This window comes from Lissotriton vulgaris, chromosome 3_1 (assembly GCF_964263255.1).
Source record: "Lissotriton vulgaris chromosome 3_1, aLisVul1.2, whole genome shotgun sequence".
NCBI lineage: Eukaryota > Metazoa > Chordata > Amphibia > Caudata > Salamandridae > Lissotriton > Lissotriton vulgaris.
In genome coordinates, this window is record NC_141689.1 from 1,688,998,305 (window position 1) to 1,689,020,886 (window position 22,582).

Consider the following 22,582-nt stretch of genomic DNA (forward strand, 5'->3'; position numbering starts at 1 on the left):
GAGGTGGTGCGCAGCATTATCCTAAGTAGGATTGATTATTGTTACTTTTGGGCGGACCTACTACTCTGCTCAGTCGGCTTCAGCGTGTTCAGAATATGGCAGCGAAGCTTGCCCTATCTAGGCCACGTGTGGCTTCTTCTTCCCTAGCGCTAAAAGATCTTCATTGGCTACCTGTTCCACAACGAATCTGCTTCAAAGCTGCCTGCCTGGCCTTTAAGGCACTGCATGACCAAGGACCTGTCTTGCTGCAGAAACTTTTTTTGTGGTACCATCCAGCAAGACAGCTTCGTTCTTCCTTGGCATTTTTGGCGGTGGTTCCGAGAGTTCGGAGATTGCGAATGGGCGGCCGTTCTTTTAAATACTCAGCCGCCAAATTCTGGAACTCCCTCCCTCTCTCTTTGCGGAGCATGAGGGATCTGCCATCCTTTAAAAAAGGTTTGAAAACCCACCTTTTCCCTAGAACAGTATAATGTGGTGACTGTGGATCTGGTTTAGTGGAGTCAAAGCGCCAGGATACTCTTCGGGTGACAGCTTGCGCTATATAAGTGTACAATACATACATACATACATGTAGTTGGGTTAGTTGTTGCAACTAAGTTTCAATGACAGTCAAATATTCTAGCCATTGTACAGGGTTGATTCTAGATGCATTCAATAAATGTGTGTCATATTCTGCAATAAGAGCTCTGCAGAGATCCTGTAGTCAAAATTGGATGCTGGGGCCCACCTGGGACTTCCAGGACATGGCTATTCTGCACTGTGCCTGTGCCAAAGCTAGATCCAGAAATTTGTAGAGATCTTACGCGATGTGTTGTGCTTTGTTATACCCAATAGAAAGTGTGGGCCAGGGGTGTTATCGGGGTATCTGGTGCTGTCGCGAGTGACCCAGCCACCTCGTCAAAAAAAGGTATGAGATGTGTGCACATCCAAACTATGTGGGGAAATGATGCCTCTGAGGAGAGGCATCTGAGGCAAGAATCAGGCGAGATGGGGTACATGCGTGCAAGCCTGTGCAGTGTTAAATACTTATGGTGGAGGTAATTGAACTGTGTATATTTTTAGCGTAGCATTTGAAGATATATTTCTAAGGTTGTTTATACATTGTGCCCTTTGTTTATCAGTAATGGTAGTGGACAATACCGTTTCCCAGTAACAATGGGGCTAATAAGGGAGCCGGGTCATGCCTTAGAGAATTGTAAATTGCGTGATTGCCCGCCTACTCCACCCATGTGTTAGCAGGGTTTGTAGCAGCTGGGACGTGGCGGGTTATTCACAAGTGTTACTCCATGATTGAAGTAAATGCAGCTACAGAGTGGTATGGAGTAGAAATGTCCCCTGTGGTATACCAAAATCTCCCATCAGATTTGCAAAGTCTTGTAATTGCGAGTCTGTGAACAGGTCTCCCCACATTTCCAGTCCAACTGCTTTCCAGGCTTTGAGTTCTGGACGCCAGTAAATGTAAATGTAAATGTATTGCGACTTATATAGCGCGCATATAACCCGAAGGCATCAAGGCGCTTGCCTTGGGAACCCGTCCTGGCTTTTTCCCTGTGAGATAACCCCTACTGGGCATCCCCAAGGTGAAAGCCAGACATCCCGCAGCGGGTGGGCCGCCGTAGTGGAGATTAAGCAAGCTATTGCCAGAGTTGCAGCGTGGGACCCCATGATTAGAGTAGGCACCGAGGCAAGAATAATCGAGTCCGTGGACATTTTTGGGCTCAGGACCCTGCTGGGTCGGGAATTGAACCCTGGTCCCGGGCCAGACCTCTGCATCGGGGTCTGCCTCTCTAATCAGTGAGCCACACTCCTCCACTCCACAGTGGCAGATATGAGTTCCAGGGAGATCCTCCAGTGGTATATTGGGGGAATTTGGTGCGGCTGGACTTTGGGTAGCACACATTTTAACCAGCAATGCCTTGCTGGCAAAATTTCTGGCAAAATAATAAATGTCCCTGCTTATTCTGCAGCATAGTGGTGGAACCTGACAACCATTTGATCATGGCTGGCTGCCGTAGTGTCATTGACCACGGGGGAAGTTCAGTTAAGTTACTGTTCACGAGCCATCTCATAGGCCACTGTATCTGTGCAGCAGCGTAATAGTGTTCATGGTTTGGTGCCCCTAAGCCCCCTTCAGATAATGGAAGGTATCATTTATGTAGTGCCGCTCTTAATCTTGAGCCCCCCCCCTATTAGAGATACAAGGAGCGATTCTAGTTCTTTAAAAAGTTTACGCAGCATTCTAATGGGGAGAATGGAGAAACATTACAAAAGGCAGGTTAGCATTTTGGCAATGGCAATCCGACCCATGGGGGATAGGGGTGAGCCGACCAAAATAGGAGAGCAGCAGAGGCCCTGGTAATCACCCAACCCAGGTTACTCTCTATCAGATGCACCTGGTAGTGGTAAACCTGGACGCCTAAGTATTTGAAAGTATCATAGGCCCACCTCAATGGTGTATGAGGTAGAGTATATCTCCGTTCCACTGAGATTGTTTGCATCGAAACACCGACGACTTAGGCCAGTTCACTCTTAGGCCTGAGACACCAGCATGCTCATCCAGCAACACCATTAAATCTAGCAGAGTTATTTTCTGGATGTGCAAAAATATCAACACGTTGTCAGCATAAAGAGAAACTATGTGCCATTGGCCGCATGCTTGTGTGCCCCAGTCTAGTACCTGTTGTCATAGTCTACATGCCAAGGGCTTCATAGCCAAACCAAACAAAATAGGCGACAAAGGGTATCCCTGTCATGTTGTCATTCTATGGTAAATGGTGTGAAAATAATAAGACCAGTCTTGACCTTGGCCTGCGGTTTTGTATATAATACGTTGACCCATCTCAGGCGATTAAGGCCTTTAACATAACTAGCCAACATGGCTATTAGGTATTGCCATCCCAAGGAGTCAAACTCTTTTTCAATATCAAGGGACACCACCCAAGGAACTGCAGCCTTCGAACGACTCCACTCTAACAATTTAAAAAGGCGCCGGAGATTAAGACCAGTGTTCCGGCCTAGGATAAACCTATTCCAGTCCTCATGTACCAGTATCTGTCAATCAGCTTGTTAGCCAAGATCTTTCCAAGGATTTTATAATCAGAGTTGAGAAGGGACAAGGGGCGATAAGAGCCCATCTGAAGTGGGTCCCTGCCCTGATTAGGAAGCACGACTAGTACCACCTCTCATAGGGAAGGCGGAAGTTCCCCCATTTTGAATTCCTCAACATTTATAATGGACAGTCGGAGTTAGTTGCTAGGCATAGGTAGAGTAAAACTCTGATGGCCATCCATCTGCCCCCAGAGTCCTGCCAGTGGCTAATTATTTAATAGCATCCGAGATCTCATCTACAGAAATGGGATCTTCAAGCAGTGCATACTAAGTTTGTGTAACTTGTGGAAGGGACATGAGAAAACAATTGCTGAGATAGTGAGGGTCATCCGTGTCAGGTGCTTAGTAAAATGAAGTGCAATAGCCAATAAAGGAATCATTAATCGCCTACTGGGTGTTTACTAAGTGGTTATTGACCATGCATATCTCCGTAATGGGGGGTTGTAAATTTTCTGTTTTTAACAGCCAAGCCAGCATTATGCCTGCTTTGTCCCCTTCAGTATGTTTACAAATTACATATTTTTTATAGTCTAATGCACAGAGGTTGTCAGAAGTCTCCTGTTATGCTAACCGAGCACTGGGCAGTGTGGAAATGACATGTGGATCCGTAGGGGAGAGCCACTCTCAACGCAGCACCTCAGCTTTGTGTTTTAGGAGTATCTTCGTAAGTGCCATACAGAAACAGTAAGCCGTCTTGATAGTGTGTCCACGAAGGATAGTCTTGAATGCGTCCCATTCTTTTCCTGTGTTTCAAACGGTGTCTGCATTATTATGGAAGTACGAGGCAATAGATTGTGTCAGGGAAGCACGAAACACTGCATCTTTAAGTGCAGCGATGGGGAGACACCAGGTCGGTATCCTAGCTTTGTATGCACCTCAGGTAAGCTGAAGCTGTAAGGGGCTGTGGTCGGAAATCGTGTGGGCAAGGTACTCCTCACCAATGACTTTAGGCAGGGCATTATCCTAGCAGTATATCACATCTATCCTCGTGTGAAGGTTGTGAATCACGGAGTAGTGAGAGTAAATTTGCATAGTGGGATGTTTACTGGGCCATGCTTTGTGCTGTTGGATATTTCTAGACCAGTGCTTCATGTGTTTTGCTAGACTGATAGATTGTGCGCCTGGGACTAGTGCCTGTGAGCAATCTAAAGCTAGATCGAGAACACAATTATAGTCCCTGCCCCAATATGTAGGTGCAGTGGGATCGCTAAGCAATGATGACATATTTGCAGTAGGAATGAGGGTTGACCTGAATTTGGGGCATACAAGGAGACCAGTGCCAGCGTGAAGCCATGCAGAAGACCCTCCAATGTTGTGTAACCGCCCTGGGGTCCACACAGGTGCATGCTTTTTGCAATGGAACACCCAGCACCACCCATATCAGAGTGCCCCTAGCATACCCTAAATATGTAGTGCCCACCACAGTGCCCGCAAATCTTTGGAAGAGTGAGGTGAGGGTTTGTGCATTGAGGTGTGTCTCTTGTATTAGCGCAAAGTGGCACCCCTCAAGTTCCATGTTAATAGAGAGTAATCAATGCTGCCCATGTAAGTGTTAACCTGCATGGAAGCAGAGCAAGGGCTGAAAACAACCTGCCATCATCCATCACCCATATCCCCCTCCCGGATTTCCCCCCGGCTACAATTGCGGAAGCCATACCCTCTGTGCACATTATGCATGGCATATGAACATATCATCTTATATATTAAGAATGGCAAGAACCCACCCCAGGCCGACTTACCAATGGGTTATTTGGCCTTCTGCATTATAATGCAACTGAACAAAACAAAAAACAATATTGAAGAAGGAAAAGGAAAATATATCCAGCAACACGATGTGCGAAAATTTCACTGTGAAGATATAAAGAAAGAGAAAAGAAGATAAAAGTATGAGAATCCTATATCGACCAATTATCCAATACGGGGGCCTAACAAGTCCACACATCTTCTGTGTGGGGCCACCAATCAAGGTTTGTCTCAATAGCAGCTGAAGTACAAAATAGTGAACAATACCTAGGGTGAATTACAACTGATTCTTTGTCGATGTAGCAGTGTCATTGTTCCACAAGCACAGCACTGAGACCCGTTGTTGAATGTCATTTTGTCTTCAGGCATATTTCAAAAGTTATGGAAAAAAGCTTATGTCCTTCCTTAATTGAAGAAGAATACTTTGGATCCCAAAGATCCTCATAGCTACAGACCGATCACTAGGCTTCCCTTTCTTGCCAAGATACTGGAAAAGGTACTGAACAACCAACTGAGCGTTTTTTTCCATTTTAATAATTCTCTGAAAGTATCACAATATGGGTTCAGAGCTTATCACAGTACTGAGTTGGCTCTGTTAAAATCCATGGAGGAAGTTAGAGAGGCCGTGGATAGAGGAGGGAATGCTGTACTTATCCCATTAGAACTAGCCGCGGCCTATGACACAGTCCATCATGAAATATTGAGTTGGTGTAAAGGGGTCAGCGTGGAAACTGCTACAATCGTTTCTATCAAATAGCTTGCAGACTGTCAACCTGGACAGCAATACCTCAGAACACTTTTCACTCCCTTGTGGGTATCACAGGGCTTGTCGCTTAGCCCCACATTATTTAATATATATGTGGCACCATTGGGCGGAGTCAATAGGTCCTTTGGCTTCCAGATCACCTCCCACGCAGATGACACAAATTGTGTTATCGCTGACAGAGGGAGCTGAGACGGTGGCTGGGGATCACTTTCATGATTGTATGAGCACCATCTCAATCTGGATGTCCACCAACTGTTTAAAACTAAACTCTTCCAAGACTGAGGTCCTGAAATATGGCAACAATCCGCGGGTAGGGACACCAGATTGGTGGCCAGAGGACCTTGGCATATGTCCAGAACCTTAAAAAAAAAGCCAAGAATGTGGGAGTTTTAGGGGACAATGAACTTACTATGGGAGACCAAGTAAGCATGGTGACCTCAGCCTGTTTTATGGTTCTCAGAATAATTCGGAAAATCAAGATCTTCCTTATTGAGAGCAATCTTAGGACAGTGGTTACGGCCCTTATAATGTCGCATCTGGACTATTGTAACAGCCTTTATCTCATTGTTCAAAAACAACATTTGAACAGGCTTCAAATGGTACAGAACGCAGCGGCGAGAATGTTGTCTGGAACACCTACGTTTGTCTCTGTCAAGAGCGAACTGAAAAAACTGCATTGGCTTCCAATAAATCTAAGAACACATTTCAAGGCTCTGTGTATTGTTTTCAAGGCAGTTAATGGAATAGGTCCCGAGTTTCATAGACGCAAACTTCAATGGTATGTTCCAGGTAAAAAGTTCGGATCAACAGGAGCAAAGCGAGTGCAAGTTGCCTCCTTTAAAAAACACTAATTGGGGAGGTAGAGGCTTTTTTTCTGTGCTTCTAGAGCTTGGAAAAAGCTTCCTTTTCTGCTTAGAAATGCCCCGGATTTTCTCTCTTTGAAGACATGGCTCTTTTCTCAGTAGCACGTAATCAGCCCCCCCAGGTAACCATCACTTAGCGCCAGGACACCTCAGGGTAACCATGCACTCTATAAGTATAAATAACAACATAACATAAAGATCCTTTGAATCACAGTGGATGGCATCACCAAAGCTCCTCAGAAGTTTGTGGAGTGACCAGCGGGCCTACCCCGGCAGTGCCTCAAGCTGGGAAGCTGATAATTGTAGTGTTTACTCCAGTACTGTGTCCGAGTCGGATTCAGATCTGGCGGGTAATCCAGAGCTGCCGATGAGTCCAGCCAGTTTGATGGCTTGCTCCTGTTCAGATGCCACTTGGGTCCCAGTCGGGCATCGCACTCCACCCCTGCCACGATGCTTGCACAAGCCTGCCAGTTTCCATGGCTGTCCATGCTCCGATGAAGCTGCGGGTGGCACATGACTGAGACCGTTCTGGTCTACCCACGCCTCCTCAGGAGTAGGAGAGAAGATGGTGCTGTCCTTGTGCCAAATGCGCAACCTGGCAGGGTAGGAGGCTCTGCGGCATTGCACTGATAGCGTATAGTCTGCAGCATTTTCCACTTGTCGCATGCCTCAAGCACTGGTTGTCCGAACGATATGATCCCTATCTTTATGGTTAAACAGCTCCCCACCATGGGTCTGGGGGGTTGCCCAGATATGGGGGACCCCCGGGTACTCTGTGTGCACTTTCGATCAAGAACTTGGAGACCCTGCGCTTCATGACTTCATTGGAGAACCATGGTTCCTGATACAACTCCATACATTGGTCTTCAATTCGCTCAAGCAGACCCACTATTTGTACATTGTTTCTGTGTGACCTGCCTTCCTGATCCTCCATCCGGTCCCTCAGATACTCCTCCTCCTGCTGGAGAGTTTTTATCTGTTCCGTGGCCACAAACACGGTGGGCCGCGGGGATGCCAGTGCTGATTCCGAATCCCCCACTCTGTCCTTCAGTTTTTTATGATCCTTTCTCAGGAACCCAATTTTCGCCGCAGCGAGTCTATCTTTGGGCCCAATGAAGACATAATATCTAAGACCGCTGCCCTTAGTTCATCAAACCGATGTGAATGGTCCTCACGGCTGACCGGGCTCTGGACCGTTGGCTGCAGATCACTTTCCGCGGTGGATGTCCAAGAGGGCATGGTTGTTGACTGGGGCTGTGCCTTGTCTGCCCTGGTTTTGCCCATTCTGCAGTTTAGATATGCGTAGTCTCGCAGGTCCTTGCACTGGTGGGGATAGCACCCAGAGGAGGATCTACGGTGTCAGCCAGTAATTGAGATGGTGCAGCTCTGAAATCTGAATGCAATAGGAATATGGTGCATGGCACAGTTGCGTGAGGACAGAATGTGTGTATCAGGAAAGCTTCCTCTCTGCACGCGGTTGTCTCACAGGATGAGGGTGGTAATCATAATGCTCCACCAACACACCGCCCATCAGCAGAGGCAGAATAACTGTTTGCACAATGAGCAGGGGGGAGAACTGCGCAGATCAATGTCCTCTCTCGAGCTGCCCTGGAGAAGGGGGACAGAGTCCTGACACTCACTGGTGTCTACGCGTAGCAGAGGCATGGCATGCACTACCAGCAACAAGTATTATGAACAAGAGCTCACTAGCCCCCATGAGCGCACCCACCGGGCGACAAATATCAGCCTGTGGGCTCAGCTTTTGTCTCACAGACATGCTTACATTGAAGGCCAATGGTAAGCCCCAAGAAACTTGTCCCCTTTCTGCTCAAAGAAGAAATCAACTCCAGGTGGGAGGGGCAATGTCCACCCACCTCGGGTACTGGACTGGGCAATCCACATCTTCTAGGCTGCCTGCAGAGGTCCCCGCTCAGCCTGTGTGTCCAGAGAAGTCACATTCAGTCCCCAGAGGCTGTTTTGTGTTTTACACAGGAGGGGCATGACAGGGAGAGAGCCCACACTCCGTTGGAGGCAAGGCTGTATATGCTCAGGCTGCAGTGCCGCTCCTGGTGCCCCCACTAGGCGCAGCAGCCACCAATCTTTCACCTCCATGCTCACAACGGTGGGAGAGGGCAGGCCATCCGGACCCCCCCACAGCGGTTCCCCTCGAGCAGTCTTGCACCCTCATCACAGGCAGCAGGAATATATGCCAGTTCTCGTTTCGCCGGGTTCCACAGTGCTAAGTCGTCGTGTCTGCAGCCGCGCACCGCAGCCTCCGGAACCTTTCCATCACTGCTCCCTGGGGTCCGTGCAGAACTGACGCGTGGATATTAGCCCCCACAGTGGAGAATGGCAGGCTGATCAGGATTAATTTCAGGATTTTGTGGTGGCCCGGTCCAGAGCTACTTACTCTGTGTCCGTTCACCATTACAACGCAACCTTTACAACGCATGACACTGCAACGCATACCACTACAACGCATGTCATTACAACTCAGTCATTACAACGCATAGCATTACAACGCATGGCATTACAACACATAGTACCCTTACACTAACCAAGACTTACCCTACTGTTGCACCCCCTGGAGTTAGAATAGTAAATTTTACCCCTACACTATACAACACTTACCCTACTATTGCACCCCCTGGAGTTAGAATAGTAATTTTTACCCCTACACTATCCAACATTTACCCTACTATTGCACCCCCCTGGAGTTAGAATAGTAATTTGTACCCCTACACTATCCAATACTTACCTTATATGCAATGTAATGTTATGCGTTGTAATGGTATGCGTTGTAAAGGTAGTATGCGATGTAATGAAATGCGTTGTAAAGGTAGTTTTTAAAAATGTGTTGTAATGGCATGCGTTGTAATGGAATGCGTTGTAACGGATGTTGCTTTGTAAAAAATGCATTGTAAAGGTATGCATTGTAAAAGTATGCGTTGTAACGTCATACATCCCAATGGGAATTACAGCCCTCCCAGGGATGGTGGCATACTGGGCTCAGCTGACCACCATGTCTGGGACTGCTTTGTAATAAAGAAGATTTTTTTTAATGCAGCCCGTTTTCCTTAAAGGAAAACGGGCTGCATTTAAAAAAAGAAATATGAAACTTTTCAGTGTGATTTTTTTAAGGAGAGGCGCTGGTCTTTGGGACCACTGCCTGCTCTTAAAAAATATTTTCCAACATACCCACAAAGCGAGTGGTTTACCACCTACTTGAAGCTGGTGGTAACCTGTGATTGTTTTTCGGCCGCAAAAGCGGCCGCAAAACACTAGTACATAGCATGTCGACTCGCTATTAGGAAGGGACTCCCCTTCCTAATAGTGAGAATTGCAAATCCTATTTTGCAAGTCAGAGACTTGCAAAATAGCATTTGTACATGATATTACCCTTTTTTGCGGTCGCAAACGGGGGGTTCTCCCTATTGCGGCTGCAAAAAAGGGTTGTACATCTGGCCCCTAGCTGCCAACTGATTCTGGTGGAGGGTTCAATGAAATCTGGGTGCTGCTCTGCAATGGTCCCAATGAAAACCTCCATGTTGGGACTTTAAACAATTTCTGGAAGTATAGCTGCTTTCACAAGGGGCCAACCTGCAAGTTGAATTCACCCAGAAATGTGGTGAAATTGGTTTTGTTTACGGGGGGCCCTGTGGGAACCTCTGTTTCTTTTACGAAATGTTCAGAAAAGGTTTCTAAGTGTCTGCTTTTTCAATCTGAAAGGGGAGATGCATTGTAACACAAGCCAAGCATCCAGGACATTTTTTTGGGTCACCACTTGGTGAGTTAGGCCTCATCTCCCAAAAGCACCAGTAGGATCTAGGGCAAATCCAGTTTGAAGCGGCCAGCTGAGCTCTTTGTTGCAGGCTTCTTGCAGCTTTTGTATTCCTGGAGCTTAACAGGTGGCTAGCCAACTAGCCCTTGAAGACCACTCTTCCGTCCTGGGTACAAGTCGGAGATGGTTCAGCCCCTGGCATTTCTCCCCACGGGTAAAACAGTAGGCTCAGTCCATCTTTTCAGTTGCAGCCTTTTGATTTAGCAGGTGCAGTCCTTACTGTGTTTTCCACAGCAGTGTTCTAAGGAAGGTACCCAGGGGTGCCACTTTTATGCCTGGAACCAGCTTGTGGGAGGGAGAGTCGTACTGACAAATAGGTGTTAAATTCCTCCGTACAACCCTACCCACTCTTCCATAACTTCCTGAGTGTTTGGCATTAAATAATCCCACAATGCATCTCTCTGCCCAAATCCAAAATGTCAGAATCCGCAAACCCTCAATCAGAGCCATAGACACACCTGGTTACCCCACAGCATTGGTGCCAATCTGGCTACTTAAACAATGCCAGGGGCAGGCCTAGGTGCGAGTTACATCTGCCTGTGACAAGGACTACCCTTTTGAAGCTTGTCCAGTTGGTATGCACATCCTCCAGGCCATCCTGCAAGGAGGATGCCACACCTCTTTTCACTTTGTCACTGTAGTGGCACTTATAGTGCTGTACTTCACTAATTACACTAAACTTACAGGCTTTGGTTGCCTAGAGTACAATATATTAGGGGCCTATAGGTAAGCCAAGCATGCCAATCAGGTATTAGCCAATTGCACAAACACTTTAGTGATCCAAGAGCATACACTTGACACTTGACACTGGGCTTCTCAGTGTTCAGAATCAGTAAACCGGAAATAAACCTAGCAAAAAGGAGGTGCAAAAGGTGGGGTGGTGCTACAAAAAGGGCCTCTTCTCAAATGTCACCAATATGCGTTTTTTCAATTGCTATATTGCGATTCATAAATGAATAAACCTTGTGTTGCTACACTGTAGCATCTAGAAAAGTCAAACAAAAATACATCAAATTGATAAAACATTTCATATAACGAGAACAAGAGCATCTCTTCTTAGGATGAAAACAGATCTCCATGTGAACACTAATAAACATTCATGAGATCACAATGATATGAGAACTGTTCAGAAATTCCTTACGAATAATAAAAAACATACTAGCACAATTCTGTTAATGAAGATAGGAGGATCACATTTAAAATAGCAATGTGCATCTGGGAAATCTTTTAGGCGCGCAAGAGCTGTACTCCCTTCAATCATCCAACATCAAAGGAATTTTAAGCAGCTTGGAGTTTAAGAGGGAATTTCCAGTTTAAGCTTCTCCGTTTCTATTCAAGAACGAGTTCCTCATAAATGCATTACTGTACAGTAAAGGGACCCTAAAATATATGAAAAGGAAACGAAAGTTTAATATCTTTGCAACATCAACGCATAATATTAATTAATTAATTAAAATAAAGCGCTGCCTTCCATTGTGAAGTGTAATCTATCTTGAAGTGATCAGATAATGCAACGTAAGCCAGCCGTGCATATTAGGGGTGCTAATGTTGGTAAGGAAGTACCAAATGACTGGGGCATGGATGCATCAAGCTAAACACCGCTCACAAAGGGGCAGATTCTCAGAATCTGCCACTTTTCGACCGGTATTTTTGCATTTGGGATGCATCCAAAAATCGCAATTAAAGAAATCGCAAAATTGTGATTACCTAAATTGCTATTGCATTTATGGAATGTCAAATTGAGATTCCTTAAATGCAATGCATTAAAGTTAAAAAAAATTAGCGATTTCGCTAATAGGGGGAGCAAATTACCATGAAGTTGAACTTCATGGTAATTTGCAAAAACTTTGAAAAATGCACTAAAGTTAATTTTTCAAAATTCAATTTTACACACAAACATGCCCTTAGAGCATGTGTGTGTGCAAGATGTACCCATATGCAGATTTCAGGGGTACAACAGGGTGTCCTTTTGACGCCCTGGCACCCTTGAAATTGCAATCTCAATTTGCGATTCTCTAATTGAGAATCGCAAATTGAGATTGTCTTCCCATTCATTCCTATGGGCCTCTAGGCCCATAGGAATGAATGGGGAGGTATTCCTTAATTGCTACTCGCAATTCCCGAGTCACAATTAGGTAATTTTAAGAATTTACTATTTTTTAAGCGAGTTCTTCATGCATAGCATTTTGCTATTCCTTATTAGCGAATCCTTATTTTTCGCTAATAAGGAATCGCAAAATGGATGCTTGATGAATCTATGGGAGGGTTTCCTTGAATGGCAAATAAAATCGCAATCACATTCAAGATAACCATCATTTACGTTAAAGTATGCAAATGCATCTAGCTCCATATTTATTTCCGTTTTAGTGCAAAATTACACAAACTGCGAAAAAAAAGAAAATAGAAAAAATGATGTACAAAATGGGTTTATTAAGCGGCACTTCTAGTTTAAAACCAAAGTCCGATTGGTTTAATGGCATTCATCCATCAGAAGTATATAGAAAGGTATTTGAAAAAAGGGTATTATTGCATTGAAGTGTGCATGTTCGTCTATGAAGAACTCACTGCATTCTTTATGAATGCTGTATAGATCTATATATTTGGCTTGTGTGTAAATTATACAAACTAAGGTAACCTCTCATAACATGGGAATTTCACTGTCCACATAAGCAGCAAAAATCGTAAAATTTAACAATTAGGCTGGCCGCACTTAACATGGGTGCTCGCTTGAGAATAAAAGTATTGCAGGGACTGTGTCAAATCATTCGTTTACAGAGCATGTGGCGCAACTTTGCAACTTTTTTTTGGTGGCTAGCTTTATATAGCGCAAACTCGACCCTCAGGTTTCGGAGCTTTTACATGCGCACCAGTTGCGTTACACAAGGATACATTTATTTTGTTAGGCACGGGGGGCATATTAACAGCGGCCATCGATAATCATCGCTGGTCGTGCTTAGCGATAATTGTATTATCGCAGGCTATCTCTGGTATTTATCGCCCTGGTAGCACTTAATCAACAACGCGTTACTCCAGGGCGATACAAATTTCAGAGATAGCGACGTTATCTCCTTATTGCCCGCATGTTCCAAAATTCTGGAATGGCACGTGAACACCCAGCTAAATTCATTTGTCGAAAACGTGGGATATCTCCATCCGTCTTAATCCGGGTTCCGGGCTCATTATTCCACTGAATCCACACTCCTCGGGGTGACGGAGAGGCTTCGGCACGGCATCGATCGCGGGGAGACCTTTGCACTCATCCTTTTGGATTTGAGTGCAGCGTTCGATACCATGTCCCATCCTATTCTTCTTGACTCCCTCCGCTCCCTTGGTGTTGCTGGATCTGCGTTGGCCTGGATTGCCTCCTTTTTAGGTGGACGTACCTTCCAGGTGTTTTCGACAGAAGCTGAATCTGCTGTCTACGCATCGGCACAGGGCGTCCCCCAGGGCTCGATTCTCAGCCCTTTGCTGTTTAATATCTACATCAGACCCCTTGCTACCATCGTTGAGGACGCCGGCCTGACAATTTATTCATATGCTGATGACACGCAGATTGTGTTCTCTCTTTCTAGCAGTGAGGGCCATGAGGTCTCTGCCTTGAAATCTGGCCTGTCACGCGTTGCTGCTTGGATGCATGACCATCTGCTCAAGCTCAACGGTGACAAGACCGAGGTCGTCATTTTGGGCAAGAACAAAGATCTGTGGGGCCCTCAACATTGGCCCTCCGACATGGGTCCTCTGGCGAATCCAGCCCCCGTAGCCCGCAACCTCGGTTTCCTCATTGACGACAGGCTCTCTATGAGACAGAAGGTAACAAAGGTCGCTGCAATCTGTTTTTCCATCTTGAGATGGTTGCAGAAGATCCTATGGATGTTGCCCTGCTCTACTCGGAGAACTGTCGTCCAGGCTCTTGTGATCTCCTGCATTGACTATGGGAATGTGCTCTATCTCGGGGCCGATAAGGCCACAATGAATAAGCTTCAGGTGGTGCAAAACTCCTCTGCTCGCTTACTGTGTAATGTACCCCGGAGATCTTCCGCAGGTCAGGCTCTGCGTGATCTTCACTGGCTCAAAGTCCTGAACCATGTAAAATTTAAAACCTTATGCCTTCTTTTTAAAATCCGGCAGGGTTCTGCTCCTAAATATCTGCAGAACCTGGTTCAAGTTTACAAGCCTGGCCGCACTTTAAGATCCTCCACTAGTGGCAATTTCTTGGTCCCTAGAATAAAACTGGCCAAAATGGGTGGCCGCTCGTTCTCTTATCTCGGTCCAAAGATGTGGAATGCTCTTCCGCCGGCCCTGAAAGCTGAGACTGATCTCCTCTCTTTCCGAAAAAAACTGAAGACTTTGCTGTTTAACTAATCCCTCTGCATCGTTGGTTCTATTGGGCTTTGCTGCTTCCTTCTTTATCTATCCCTGGCGCTGGGAAACCCATTGAGGGTAGCTGTGCGCAATACAAGTTCAAATAAATAAATAAAATAAATAAATCTCCCTTTTGCAGGGAACAACGCTGGTTTTCCAGCGCTGTTCCCTGCAATAGGGCGATAACCTTGCTGTAACGACCAACAGGGTTGTATCAGCGTAATCCACCCTCTATGTTAGGGATGGCTAAATCAGGATTTTAGCAGACGTTAGATATTGGCGAAAACTGTGCTAAAATCATGTGGGCTGCCTTGTAAATATCGCAATGTAAACATCAGAGATATTTGCAAGGTTGTCCATTTGGGGTACGCCCAGTAACACCCACTTTGCATCTGGAGATGGAAAGGGAGGTGTTGGGAAAAAGGGTGCTAACATGCGATTATGCATGTTAGCACCTTCTTGTATATAGAGCGCTGGTTTTATCTCTGTTTTTTGGTCAAAAAAGCGGAGATAAAGCCCTTGTAAATATGCCCTGGGGAGATTAAGTGATTTCTCCAGAATCACAGGTTGCTGAGCGTCATTGCCGAGACTCGAGCCCTCTTCCCCAGCTTCGGGGTTGAATCATCCAGCCCTTAGGCCACATGCTTTTGCCTACTTACAGAAACCCTATAGAGGTTGGCACCATTACCTCCTCCTAGACCTAATTTCTCAAATAACTACTTATTTATATGAGGTGTCAAACCTCTACCCAGCTACCACATGACCTAGCTGGGAGTAATCAGAAGGTACCAAGCATAAATTGCCCCCTTTCCAAGGGCCTCCCACCATTCTGATGATAAAGAGGGTTGCAGCCTAATACACTTCCTTGTTCTTTCGTCAGCTCTGCAGTATCACAATGGACCTTGGACTGGAGCCTGTAACAGCCATTTAGCCTTGGGAGGCAGGGCCACTTGGAAAACGGGGTTCCAGGCCTCCCAGCATTTTACTCCTGGTAAGTGGAATAAGGTGCAGGGCACAGTATCAGGAGTATAAGAGTGCGTTTGGTTGAGTCTAAGCCCCCTTTATTTTCGATTTATTATCTTGGAAAGCAGTGATATTCTAGGCCCTACACGCACTTCTGTGCCATATTTGCCTGAAGCAGTAGACTACAGTGTTTGGCTTCTTTGTTGCCAAGCAATGCAGGCGGGATATCTGTCACCGCTTGGAAAGGTTGCTGCTTCGGAGCAGCCTGGCTACGCAGCTGCGTGCGCTCCTACTGCACTCTAGTGTGGCTGTCAGCATGTCACCTTTGTGGCCGAGGGGCTGGCCTGCTTCATTCGATTCCGTTTTGAAGGTGCGGTGGGCCGCTGCATGCTGGTGTTCTGAAAAGCCTGGTTGTCCCCTTGGAGCCGCTGGGCAATGAGGGCACGTGCATTGCCTCTGATCCCGTGGTAGCGCGGATGCCTGCTTTCTAAGCTTGTGGTTTTGAGAGCCGTGTTCTGCTGCATTGCAATCCTCCTCGTGGCTCCAGTTCATATAGGCTTTTCCCACAAATATCATGTGCGCCTCTTCACCAGCATGGTGGTTGGCTATCTGTTGCCCAGTGGTTCCCAAACTTTTCTGACCCACTGCTCCCTTGACCTATTGATCATAAGCCGCGGCTCCCCATTATGTTACTTTTTTTAGTGGGTGGGGGGATTTATGCCCTGGCTTCGGGAGAACTTCCATTTTTCTTGGTGAATGAGCTGATGAAGGTAATATAATCAAAGATGCAACTAAAAAAATATGTAACAGTTGCTTAATAAAATACTTTTATTGGTTAAGTCACAGTGCATTCAAAACAAAGTGCAGGCAAAGCATTGTGATGAATGCCCAAAACAGGTGCCTCAATAATAGACCGGGTACGACCCTGACTGTTCATACAGCAATTAACCGAAACTCTTTGTTATTTAATCATATTAAATATTTGTCTTTAACTGGTAAAGCTCAAGCATGAGGATACCTAAATACAAAAGCTGTACTGTGAAGGAAAAAAACAACATACCTTTTAGGACTAGATAGTGCAAATATTGCTTCAAAACGATTGTTGCAGCCAAGAAGTTGTTAAAAGAATTGGGGGGTGGGGAAAGTCTGCATCGTAAGACTTTTTTTGCTGCAAGGTGCACGTCTCAGGCAGTCGTTCGTGGAGAGAGAAAAGAATGCAGAAAGATAAACAGAGGGTTTCCAAATATTCCTGACTGCTCAGTTCTGACGCAGCGGGAAAGGTGGGAGAGTTAGAGCACATCATCTGCTGCTCCGTGCGAAGCTCCAACTGTTTTCCCCTTGTAGCAATAACGCTTTGCAGTCCGTGGTGTGCCTCTTGTCAGTGAATTAAAAGTTATTTATTAGGTTGTTCTGATGTTTCTCTCAAAGTCATTTTAACTCGCAACTTTGGTAGCAGAGCCGTACAGTTCTGAAGAAGAGGTCAAAGGTCTTGACAGTGGTTCCCAAACTGTGTTCGTGGCAACCCTGACTAGTTTTGATGGCGCACCATGGTGCCGCGGCGCACAGATTGGGAACCACTGCTGTTGCTTGTCGTGCTCACGGAGCAGGCTTGGGTCTAGCCCCCTTTAGTGGCAATATTGGGTGGCCAGGTCCCAAGCCGGTTATTTGTTCATTAAGAATAACTGATATAATTATGTATCTTTCTGTTCCTTTGACCAATAAAAGCATTATTTGAAAACTTCTCTTTTATCTCCTGTACTGGCATTGAGTTAGACGGACTAGGGTCCTTATATTCTCTATAAATATAATACCCTTTGCCATTTCACAAGTCATTCATTATGGAACATCGGGAGTGGTCAGCCAAAAGGCATCATTGTTCCAGAGTTGATCATTGTGAGGGGAAGAGGTGAGAGATGGATGATAATACTTTGGTTGCTGTTCCTGGGAGTGTGGAACTTTTTGAAGATCAGATGCAGCTCCTGATTGCTTTCTTGTCAGTGTCTCTTCATAAATTAATGGGTAATGCCCGTTATCGTTAGTCTCCTTCTCTGACATCTTCTTTATCATCGGTTAACAGGCCATCTCTTCCTGCTGCTTGATTAGATTTGAGATTAATATCGTGCATGGCTACCTAAAGGTTTCCCAGCCCTGACGACGATAGCTGAGGTGAGTGACAAAGCCCATTATTGGTTGTTGGACTTGGTCCTTTTGGCAGGTTCACCACTAAACTTTTTGCTTTCAAATGTGACCTGGTGTTAGTTGTTTTAGGCTTCTGCGTACTTTAACACTGTGTCCCAGTGTAAAGTGCGTGCGCAGCCTGAGTGCGTGTGGTGAGATTGGCCTGCCCTCCCATAGGAATGCAAGGGGGATTTGTGTGTCCATGGTAGTTCCTGATGTGTGGGGAGTGCAGGGGCGAGTTTGGTATGTGCGAACCCGTAAGATTAAATGCTGCGCAATGGTGTGTGCAGATTTAATGTGTCTAGCGTAGAAGTGCCACTTCTAGAAGTTGGCATGTCTGTGCAGTGAATGTGAATTGACTGTCTGGCTTGTGATTGGCTGGAGCTGGCTGGTGTGCCTGGCTCCAGGAGTCAGGATGGGTCTGCCCGGTGGTGAATGGGGAGATCTGCATGTTGATGGCAGGGAGGAGTGCACCTGGGACCTGAATAGGGCTGGGCCTTCCCTCCACAATGCTGGCTCCGCCACCTGTAGTGCGACTGATGTCCCTAGCCTGTCCTCTGAATAGAGAGAGGGGATGAGCAAAACAAAGTGCTTTCCTTTCACAATGCTGGCTCCACCTCCTGTGGAGTGTCTGATGTCTCTGCCCTGCACCTGTGTCACAAAGGGAAAATGTGTATAAAAAGGGTCTGTGACCCCATGCAAATGTTCTCACTGATCCTATCTTGAGGGGGGCCTGCTGCTGCTGCTGGGCACCAGCTGCTCTGAGCCTTAACCAGGCGCTGTTCGTGTGGGTAGGTTACTCGGTTTGGACCGCGCGTCGCCTGAGGTACCATACCCTTTCTGCCGGTCCCACGGGAGCAGTCTGCGAGGCACCTTAGGGAAGTTCCCAGGGTCGCTTAAATATAGCAGGACCAATTGGCCTGCTCATCCACAGACCTATTCAATAAGGTTGTAATTTATTATTATTTTTCACCGTGTAGTACTTAACATCTTGGTCCTGAAGAATTGCCATTATGGCAAGAAACATGTTGACCTGACCTGAGGATAGTAGAAATCCTGCTCTGGAACCTCTTGGTATATATCTCCCCTCCAACCCCTTTTAACCAAGGGAGTCAACCACGCTAATAAAGTATATTGTGGACTGACCCACCCTTTTTTTATCCACACTCACTTCACGACTACACTTTCCCTGCCCTCTCACACGCATGCACCATATGGCTGGAACAAAAGTTATCCGATAAAGAGCCCCGGTTTCGGAAGCCCGTCAGACATTGCAGCGCCAGTCTGACGAGGAGCAGGACCCATATCTTGAAGCATGACACCTAGTTTACTGGGTGTGTGAGGGTTTTAGTTCCAGCAAGGGAATCCCCCTTTTCCCTTTTTGCTCTTTACTACACTCACACGGCCTATGTCTTTTCTTTCCTGGGGAACTTTGTACCCTCTTTTGTGCCACCAGGAGGAACCGCCACTGGGGACTGCCTCCGTGCTGGAGGGCCCTGTGAGCTGGCCCCTGGGCCCAGCTTTTGCCCCCCTGCCTGCTAAGAGACTTTCCCTGGACTTTGGGACTGTAGCGCCTGGGAGCGCTTTCTTTTTCATCCTGTGAGCGCTTTATTTTTAATTGCTGAAGGGCGCTTTAATTTTTCTGAGGAACGACATCCTCGTGGGCTGCAGCGCAGAGCTGCGATCATGTGAAGCAGGGGATCCCCACCGTGGAGATTCCCCTGCCATCCAACTGCCGATTTTGGCGCGGGTGCTTACCCAGCAGATTTGCCATTTATTATATCCCTAGCGGGTGCCCACCCCACCTGGGACCTTGTGCCAGCTTTCATGCCTCTAACGGGTGCCCACCCCACCAGGGATTGTGTATGTAATTTCAGAGGGAGCCTACCCCTTGTTGTGCCCCATGTTGCAGCCTGCCACCAGGAGTGACATGGGGGCCGCCACGCTGCCTGTGGTGACCCGGAAGTGCAGGAAAGAAGCCAGGAAGCCGGAAGACATGCTGCGGCCAGAGCCTCCCCGGGAGAGGAGACGCTCCACAGGACAGCTGCGGCTGGAAAAGGGCTGCGGGGACTGTGCAGACAGAATCCCGCAGTGTGGCGAGGCCTGAGCGGGGCTCTCGTGAGTCTGGAGAGAGAGCCCCGCAGCTCCAGCAAAGTTCAAACAACTGCCTGCCTGACGTCGGGGCACCCATGTGAACAAGGGGAGCCCCGCCCAGTCAAAACCCCAAGGAGACAGAGTAGACATCCTCACCCGAGGCTCCCCTAGCGAAGGGAGAGCCCCGCAGCTGAAGTGAAGGAGACCGGAGATCTCGCCGCCTGATAGAGAAGCTCCCACCAGAAGAAGTCACCCGGTAAGTTGAAACGGGCTGGGGGCTCAGTGGGAGCAGGATTGTCCCCGGGTAGAAAAGAGTGACCCTGCCTACCTCCTGAGCGGACCCGCCGTTGCGGGCTGCTCCCACATTAGCAGACTGCCTTTCCTCCTGCAAGTTGAGAGTCCCCCAAGTGGGGTTCACTGGTACAGCTGTGGCCGCTCTCTTTGTTCTTGTGAGGGCAAGCTCTTTTTATTTGTTTAAAGGCGCAAGTGCGCTCCATAAGTGCTTGGGACATATTTACTTTAAGGGCCATAATTGTTTAAATGGCGATGACTGGTAAAGGAGCCCGTGCATGGCTCCAATGTTTGGAGCAATTTGTTTAGAGGGCTACTGAGAACACATGCCGCATTCCTACCTCACAGCTGCCCAGCAATTAGTGGGCAGCTGCCACGTTTAGGCTGTTCCTTCTTGCGTTTTTGCTTTTGGCTGCGTGCACAGCCAGCCCTGACTTTTGGACATAGGGCGTTGGTGCCCTTTGAGAGGCCAGTTGGCCTGGGGACAATTTGCCTGTGTTGTGCCCCCGCCTGAGGCGCACTGTGTCTATGCCTAATGTGAATTATGCGTAATGTGCAATGCCTTTATGCCTGTGATACCTCTAACTGTGTTTTTATGTGTAGGAGGTTGTTTTGCCTAGTACAGTTTATGCTAGTGAGTTTATGTTTACCTGCGTGATCTATGCCTATGGTGATTAGTGTGTACCTACCTTCTACCAGTGGTTCCTGGTTGTGTTCTACAATTGTTATTTTGTGCTACAATTATTCTATGTTCTAGAAGTGCTATTTCTACTAAGTGCTGATTCTGTCAGTGGCCCACATGGCCCTGTCAAGTGTATATAATCCCCTGTAAATACTGCCCAGTTCCAGTTAGCACAGTGTATCTGTGTGATTATGATCTAATGTGTGTATGGTAACACAAAGGCTATTTTTATATATAACCTTGTGTGGAGTTCCTTTTTATGGTGCGCCTATTGTGTTTGCTGCTGAGTGTGTGTGTTGCGCAAAAGCTTTACACATTGCCTCCGGGATAAGCCTGACTGCTCGTGCCAAGCTACCAAGGGGGTAAGCAGGGGTTATCTTTGGCATGTAACTCCCTTGCCCTGACTAGAGTGGTGGTTTCTGCCTGGCTTTGGCGCAATTATTAACGTGTGCATAACATCGGAAGAATATAAGGAGGGTAGTTGCAAAAGAATTTCTAACAAAATAGTTAAAAAATTATATATTGCTTTTAATTTGTATAATCAGTTAAAATCAGCAAAAAATACACAGAAAATTCATATAACATTTAAACACATTTCCATTTCAAAATAAAATCATTACAGAAAAAGGGAAAAAGAAAGTTATAACAACAATGTATTATACAGTCACTTAAAATTACACAAGAAGGGGGGGTGGCAATTAATATTCGACGCGCGTTTCGGCGTTCAAAGCAACGCCTTCTTCAGGAGCCACAAAGTATACCTAAAAAGACACATAATAACAACATATAAAAAGTATATTCATCGACATTATTTTTTTTAAAATTTATATATACATTAAAATATATAAATCCTATAAACAATTCATAGTCATAAACACCGTATTGCAACAAAAACCCTTCCTACATGTTTTAAGCAATGTATCATTTGCAAAAACAAGTTACAAAACTGATTTAAATGTATCTAAGCAGTTGTAATGACTCCCTGCATAGTTGAGGAGACATTGAGAAATTTATTAACTTTGAGGTCTAGAGTTGGAGACATCTCGAAGTTTTCAGTCACTAGTAACTTTATCTACTCATAATATAAAGTTACCGATTGAAGTTACCAGATGTAAAGCCATGGATATGGCGAAATAACATGAAAAGGTCTGTCAAATAAGGGGTAGGGAACGAGTACCCTAAACCAACTTCCTTAACATGTGTCACATAACTTAAACAACCAAAGAGTTTACTATGAAATAGGGTTGATAAAACATTCAGTTTCAAAGACCATAGGTGGTGCTCTCTAGATTTGTGACTACAAGGACTTAGATGGTTAAACTGAAATAGGGTGTGTCACACATTTACCTCCATATATATTTTTTGAGGCTTACCTCTGCGTGTTAGAGGAAAGTGCCGAGTATAGATTTCTGGATTACTTGCTCGGACGGCCTTTGAGGTTTAAAAATTAATTGATATAGTTCTTAAGGCTTCAATTTTCCTGTTGTTCTAAATAAAAGCAGAAAGATTTAAATCAACCTTCTTGATATTTAAATATACATAGACACAAGTTCCTCTTTAGTTACTAAATGACTAATTTCTTTATTTCTTACCGTCATCAGATATAGAGTTTGTTCCTTTTTAAAAAAATTGTATGCTTTAAAACTTCACTGCACAGTCACTTTTTATATATATCCAGGTTCCTTTTTGTA